The sequence below is a fragment of the Mauremys reevesii genome, linkage group 3, assembly GCF_016161935.1.
Source record: "Mauremys reevesii isolate NIE-2019 linkage group 3, ASM1616193v1, whole genome shotgun sequence".
Taxonomy (NCBI): Eukaryota; Metazoa; Chordata; order Testudines; family Geoemydidae; genus Mauremys; species Mauremys reevesii.
The window spans coordinates 140,661,689-140,669,665 of NC_052625.1; the positions used below are offsets into that span (position 1 = coordinate 140,661,689).

The 7,977-nt window shown below is 41.4% G+C and overlaps 1 long non-coding RNA gene across 1 annotated transcript; it reads left to right on the forward strand.

Annotated features, from left to right (window-relative positions):
* The first annotated feature begins 212 nt into the window (after positions 1-212).
* On the forward strand, positions 213-5,174 carry LOC120402001. Its single transcript, XR_005596904.1, has 3 exons — positions 213-736; positions 1,755-1,899; positions 4,795-5,174. It is a non-coding gene; the product is annotated as an uncharacterized LOC120402001 (long non-coding RNA).
* Positions 5,175-7,977: the final 2,803 nt, after the last annotated feature.

A 7,977-nucleotide genomic window follows, 5' to 3' on the forward strand; every position in this document is an offset into this window, starting at 1 on the left:
ATTCAGTATTCCTGCAATGAGATGTTCACCCCACACTAGCCTGGAAAGGGTTAATGAGGCTGAGATGGGGCCAATTAACCAGATAGGCCACACCTGGAGGGAATTAGGTGTCCTAAGTAACCTCAATTGATGATGGAGCCCAGCTGAGAAGGAACAGGTAGGGATAATATAAAGCCAGGAAGTCAGCAGCAGAAAGGGGCTGTCGGGAGGGAGTCTGTAGCTACTCTCTAGGCATTAGAGAAGGAAAGGAGGACTCCTAAATGCAGAGTAGAAATCCTAGGGATCCAGGCTCTGAAGAAGGAGTTTCCCCAGAAAGGTGGTGAGGTAAAAGCCAGAAAGAGGTGGAGTAGAAAAAGCCTTAGGGTAACAGCTGCAAGGTGGAATGTTGTAGAGCTTGGCCACTGATTAGAGGTTTCTTGAGCTGGAACCTGGAATCAAGGGTGGCGCTGGGTTTCCATGCCAGTCACCGACGAAGTGGCATAGTCAGGGCAGTGGATTTGAAAACTGCCTAGGACAGTTTATCCTGTGGGAGTTTGATACTGTTGGAGGGAAACACATAGTGACTTGGCTGGAGGGCCAAGCCATGAAGAGGGAACAACCAAGTACCAAAGAGGAAGTGCACGGAGTCCCAGAAAGCAAGTGGTGCTGCAGTGCGAGCGAGATGATGGAAGGAGGCATCAGACCTGGACAGAGCTAATCCCCAGAGCAGCTAGGAGGAGGAGGTGCCACCCTAGCAGTGAGTACCTGTGACAATTCCCAATAAGGATAAGTCACAATTTCTCTCTCTTGCTGCATACTTCTTTAAAGTGCCCTGAAATAGTTCACCCTCTTATTCAATCGTCTATATATTGTTATTAAAAGTATTGCAAATTAGTGCACAAAATGGCAAAAAGTTGGGGGGGGGAGGTGTGCAAAAAAAGATTGCCTGGCTGTAATCAAAGGACATGTTATGTGGCAGTTGAAGCAATTCAGGAATGAGGAAAACATTCAGCAGAACAGTCATTCTGCTCCTTACATGTTCCTGCAGGCACATTAGCTTCTCTACATTGGCAGGGAGGATCTGTTCCCTACCCATTAAGAAATGGCCTGAAACTACCAGCCCATTTCAAATAGGATACCAAGCAGCCATTATATGTTAGTGACATTTTGGTTGCTAACAACTTGGACCAGATTTGAATTGATGCCCAGAGGTAAAAGGCAGCCTATTCCCCTTTCTGCATTTTGATTTTTAGTGCTATTTAGACCTGGTTGGAAAATATTTGTGAAAAAAAAATTTGGGATGGAAAACAACATATTTTTTCCTACAAAAACTTGCAAAGAAAAAAAGTCATTTTTTCAGCTGTCTCTCCTTTTGTTTTTGTACTCAAGTGTTCATGTGGAATCCCCTGCTAGTCTCAGACTGTACTCTGGAATGGGATTTGGGTAATGTTTGACCATCTTGGATACGTTACCATTTCATGTTCAAGCATGACACTTCACAAGTCAAGTACTGTGGTGTCAAAAGAACACAAGGATAAAATGCAAATGACTTAGCAACTGGAGTAATGCAGTTATTTAATAACCACCCACCCCTTTGAATACCTCACTGTGATTATAAAAAGACTGAAACGCTTTCAGTTTGTATTATGGTAGTGAAGGTTTTTTCATGTTATACCTGTGCAACTTCTGTATCCCAGTCAAACTGCTATTATGGCCTATTATTTAACTGGTTGCTTAAGTTTGCATTATACATTTTTTTTTATTTTTGTCTATAGCTTCATTGCTTCAAATTCCTCTACACTGAACAGCAAAAGCCATTTAACAGTCCGAAGCATTTGGTCTATTTAAGTCGTTCTGAAATACTTGCATCTTCCAGAGTATTGTACTCAGATCTATCAGTACACTGCACCTCCACTGTTGGTAAGCAAGTTTTCATCTCTATTTAGATCATGGTAAAGGCACTGGACTAGGACTCAGGTGAGCCAGGTTTAATTCTCAGTTCTGCTGCAGACCTCCTGTGTGCTGTTAGGCAAGACACTGTCTCTCTGTGCCTCAACTTCCCACCTGTAAAATAAGGATGACAGTACTTCCTTGTTCTGATCTTTGCTCAGTCTCCTTTGTTTAGATTGTAAACTCTTCAGGACAAGGAGTGGCTCTTACTGCATGTGAATACAGTGCTCAGCACAATCAGGATCCAATCTTGGTCGGACTCCTAGTTGCTACTATAATAATACATCTTGACCCCGATATAACGCTGTCCTTGGGAGCCAAAAAAATCTTACCTCGTTATAGGTGAAACTGTGTTATATCAAACTTGCTTTGTTCTGCTGGAGCACGCAGCCCCGCCCCCCCCGGAGTGCTACTTTACCGCGTTATATCCGAATTTGTGTTATATCGGCTCGCGTTATAGCAGGGTAGAGGTGTCATATATATATATATATGTACATATACCATAATATATATATATATCGATGTATGCCTATCTCTTTTGCCACTCCCACCAGGATTTAAGAATGGACTCTATCCCAGATGATGAGTTCTAAGTGTTCAGACAACCTAGTTTCTTTGGCCATGATCAGCTCCCTTTCCTAGTAGAATTTTCTTCTGTTTTGGCTAGAATCCATCACTCTTCTTTGAGACTAATGATGCATCAAATGAATGTATTTGTTTACCAAGGCAGGCCCCTTCTAGCAAATAAAATTACATTTGCCACTTTTATGTACTTGACAGTTTGCTTAGAATATATCATAAAAGGATAATGACAAGTTTGATGCTGAAGGGCAAAAACAAAAAAATTTACCACTTTATGTTGGTTCTCACTTTAAGATCTGATCTGAAATAGTCCCTTCTTCTATTTTTAAGCAATTGTTCTTGACAGCCTTTCCCCTTCAGTGCTTTGTGCCATTCAATTTCACTTAACATGTCCTGCATGCTTCCAAAATTTAACCTGTTGGGATTAAAAATTATACATTCAAAAGATTTTACATCATTTTTTAAATGTTTTTTCTCACCATTATTGATAATAAGCACTTGGAAGTTTGAAATTGTTTCTTTACTGAAGTGTTTACTCCCTCACACTTGTGCCGATTGTTTTGTTGTTTGCAGTTACTGAGCTGCAATACTTATTTTTTGTAGTTTTAGAAAATCACACAAAGCATTGTCTGCATTTTAACATAAGTAAACTGAAATGAAGACTGTATGTTAGGCTTAATATTAAACATTATTACCAGTTTGTCAGTGAAGAGATTTTAAAGCAAAGCCAATACATGTTACTGGAGATTGATCATAGCGGGGCAAATTTTCAATGTGCTAGTTGGGAAACCATCATTAACTCACTGGGTATCAGAAATAAACCCAAATTAGACATAAGGTTCTTTGAATTAAGAGTGAACTGTAAAGCAAAACACAAGTTTATGATCATTTACTATACCTTTCTATAGGAGCTTCAAAGGTGGGTTTTTCCCATTAAAAATATGGTCTAGGTCAGAATTTGCCTCTTTATGTCGGAGGACTGTGTACATCTGGGAAATTGGAACTAAATTTTGGGGGTAGCAGTTCTCTGAGCTCTGTAGGGGGAAAAACTGCCTGCGAAGGAGAGGGCCGGTGCCTGGACATGGAAGAGTCCGTGGACTGTATGGCTACTTAATAATGGTGTTTCCTTTAGAAATGCCTTTTCCTTTTGTGAATGTAGAATTACCTCTGCTACCGCTTTTGAACCTCTTCAGTGTGTAAATAATGCTTCTGATACTATAACGGAACAGAGGAGAAAGCTGAACTTTCCTAGATGGTGGTGGGTGCTGTGTTCCCCTTATAAAATTACATTACAATAATAAATGTGACACTTCTTGGAATCTCAAAGACTGATGAAAAACTCAACTGCCAGGTTGTAAGTGAAGAGTCTAAACAGGAAAATCGTCTTGCAGAGTATAGACCTCATTAATCTGATGGACATTATGCCTCTGCTGCACCAAAACAGATTCTTGGCCCCTTATAAAATGGTATGCCAATAATAAATGTTGCCCTTATTAGAATCTCAGATCCTGAGATAAAACTATTGAGAATCTCAACCACTGGAAAAATAACAGAACCACTCAGGGGGGTGTTGCTGTATTTCTGTTGTTCTGCAGCAATATCTGTAAGAAATCAGCCAGTTAATGATGGCTAAATTGAGACAGATAAAGTAAATGTCAACTGTCTCAGCTATTTATATTGTCAAGAAAACAGCAAATGTGTGTATATATATATAAATGGTATATATTTGATTGTATCTTTCTTCCCCTACCCTTTATATGTCATTTGTTTTCATGGATTGTAAACTGTCAGGGATCCTGTATGTATAAAAGTATATAGCATCTAGCAAAATGTGGCCCTGAACTTGGTTGGGGGCCCCATGGTCACTAGTGCAGTATGAGTATGATTAAATGATAAACTAGGTAATAAAAATAGGAAATATTATTAGCACTACAAACTAACAAAATGGGATCACTTGGAATGCTTCAGACATCAAGATGATGACTATTGTGCACATCTCTTGATTATAGTATACTGTAACACTTCCTTATAGAAATCAAAGGATTTATTGGGACACTGAAAGTAACAACTCCAGTGCACATAGCCAGGATTCAAACTTCCTACCAATCCCCTCAATCAGGTACAACATAATATCCAAACAGAACAATACATTAGCACTAAGATAAAGATACAGCACCACTTAGTAATGGAGGTCCTGTCTGCACTGATGATTACAACTTTCTCCCCTTTAGCTTAATAAGAATTCAAAAACAGTAACAAAAGTTTTATCATTGTAACCCCTAGGAATCCAGGTATCCTGCCATTAACACAGATTGTGTTGGTCTGCTTGCTTCAGTCCTATATTCGGTCATGAAGAAACATCACTTCAGTTGGGTATAGATCATCAGCAAGTGCAGGGTTCATATCCTCTGTTAGGCCTATCTGTTGTGGACAGATGGATAAGGATTGCAGTATGACGAGGTACTGAGGACATATCAGCAATTTCTCCTCCAAAACTGCTCTCTCATTACAAGCTGCTGGGATACTTCCAAATCCTCCTGTACACCCCTCTGAGAAGATGGTTGTGTCCCCTCAGTGTTTGTCTTCCCTTTTCTTTCAATGAATCTGTGTACCAGTTATTGACGCAATACAGCGGCACAAGCTCTTCCTTTTTGTATCAGCAAGGATCAAGTTTACTTTAAGTGCTGTGTACAGTCCCCTCCAAAACGGCATACGTTCGGGATTTTTTTCTGGGCTCCTTTTTCTAGCTGCATAGCCACACCTTTTCCTTCCTGGAAAGGCACATAGTTCTCCTTTTTTCCTGGCATCTTGTGCCTGGTACGCTCACTTCGATTCATCTATTCCTCCATTTGCCATTTCTCCAACTTGTGTAGTTCAGGGGGTCTTGCCAGTGCTTCCTGCCTGAATATCAAGTTATAGGGAGGTAAAGATTTGCCAAGTCCAAAAATAATCTAATAGGGAGAGTAATGAGTAGCTGAGTGTCAGCTGGTGGCAAAAGATGTCTTCAAGCTTGGATCAGTTTTATTGGTCTAAGGGCTTTGTCTACATGGCCAATTAATTCATGGCAAGCTGGGGTGTGAGTCTACTCCACACTAGACTGCTGTGGAATTATTGTCTGTGTAGACTAGTTGTCTGTGTGGACCCACTGAAGTGCATTAACAGTTAGCTAATGTGCTTTGATCTGGTTCTCTTTGAAATGGGGCTTGCCACAAACTAAGTGTTCATGTAGACAAGCCTTTAGGTTCCAAGCATAGAATCAATGGTGTGGTTTACTCTCCACTCCCCCATTACCCGCAGGTTGGACAACACTGTTTGTCATCTTGGTTATCTGGAATTGTTGGCAAACTTTGTGTAATAACCATGATTCAGATTCCTTCCCATGATCATTGCAGAAGCAGCTAGGTGGGCCAAATTGCAAAACGGTTTCATCAATAAGGCTGGCTGAGCTTCCGCATCCTTTGAGAAGGTGCCATATGCTACCAGCAAATATCGGTTTCCAGCTGGTGTTTCTGGAAGTAGGCCTTTCTAGTCAATCTGTATGAACTCCAAGGGCTTACTAGATTGGAGCATTTTCCCTAAAGGAGTTCTGCCTCTCCTTGCTGATACTTTGCTGTCTTGCATATCAAGAAAGGAAAGTACCAGTTCTTAACATCTGCAGCCATGCTCAGCCAAAAAGATGTGTTGGACACCTGACTCAGGGTCGTTCCATGCCCCAGGTGGCCAGCTGCTTCATTATAATTCAGACATTATAGTCCTGTTCTCTGTAAGCTTGCTGGCAAGACAATTCTGTTACTTTCATACACCAGCAAGTTGGTAGCCAGATTGATGGATAATCTTCATTTCATAGATTCATAAGAGTTTAAGGCCAGAAGGGACCATTAACTGTTGAATCAACCCAGCCTGAGGCTCCTTCTGTAGACTCTTGCACCAACAGTAAGACAAGGTCCTTAGACTGTTCTTGCCAGATAGCCTCACAGGCCCAGGCTGAGTCTGTTCTCGCTGCTCTTTCCCAGCTGAAAGCATTTGCAACCACATTTTGCTTTCCAGGTTTATGGTGAATTGTGACTGTATATTCAGACAATTTGTGAATCCATCTCCACAGGCGTCCTTCTGGGTTGTTTCATAAGGAGCTACTACAGGGCACTGTGGTACACTGTAAATTCCTAGCTAGTAATCAGAGACAATAGGCCATGAGCGCCTCCACAATAGCCAGACCCTCCAGTTCTGTAATGAATACTTAGTTTCCCTCTAATGTAATGGGCAACCTCCAATAGCCATGAGTCTGAACTGACAAAACTCATCAATGTGTTCAAATGCAAATCCGACAAAGCAACCTTTGAGGCATCACAGGTTACCACTGATGGATGGGTTGGAGCCAGGAATTTAAGCACAACATAGTTTAGAAAATCTTCCTTCAGTCACTGAAATACTGTGATTTTTTTGGTTTGGTATTCTCCTGTCCAAACAAAGTCACTCTGTTAGCTGGTATAATGGGATTGCCCATTCTTGGAAACGTCTTATACGTCTCTACAGATTCTACGGGTGATCTGCAAACCTCCTCCATGTTCATACGCTCCTTCCTGTCCTTAATAATAATCTTCTGGGGTTGACTCTCCAACACATCCTTACTGACTGTGTCCTAGGAAGGTAATGTAACTCCTTGCAACTGATATTTGTTTCCTCCACATTTAAATCCTGACTCCTTAAGAATCCTTAGAATCTCTTCCATTTTATCAGATCTTCCTCCCATATTTTATGGAAACAAATGAAGCCATCTTCAGTTCTCATAACTTGGGTTAGAACACTTTACTGCCCTCTGAAATGTCCCTGGTGCATTTATAAATCTGAAAGGCATTCTGAGGAATCAAAACAGCCCGGCATTTTTTCTCAGCCCTCAGGTGCCACTTCAAACTGATGATATCCAGATGCAAAAGCAAAATGACTAAAAAATATTGCTCCTGGCACTTTATACAGATGTCTGTTATATGGGAAAATGAGGAACTATCTTGAACTGTCTGTGCATTAAGTCTCCTGTAGTTAAGGCATATCCTCAAGTCTCCATTGGGCTTTTTTGAAATTACAACTGGGGATGCTGCAAGTGATGATCAGGTCATCCTCCAGCATGGGATTTAGCTTCTATTTCACTGTAACCTGATACACCAGTGGAATCCAACGTGGGGCTGCCTCACAGGAACACTCCCTGGCTTAGTACAGTTTGATGTTGTATCTGATCATATCTCCCAAGCTCTTCATCATGGCGGGAGGGATAGCTCAGTGGTTTGAGCATTGGCCTGCTAAACCCAGGGCTGTCAGTTCAATCCTTGAGGGAGCCATTGAGGGATCTGGGGCAAAAAAATCTGCCTGGGGATTGGTCCTGCTCTGAGCAGGGGATTGGACTAGATGACAGCAGCGAACAGCAGAGAGGCAAACAGAAGGAGTTTGCCTGGGATCCCTCTGAGCAGAGGT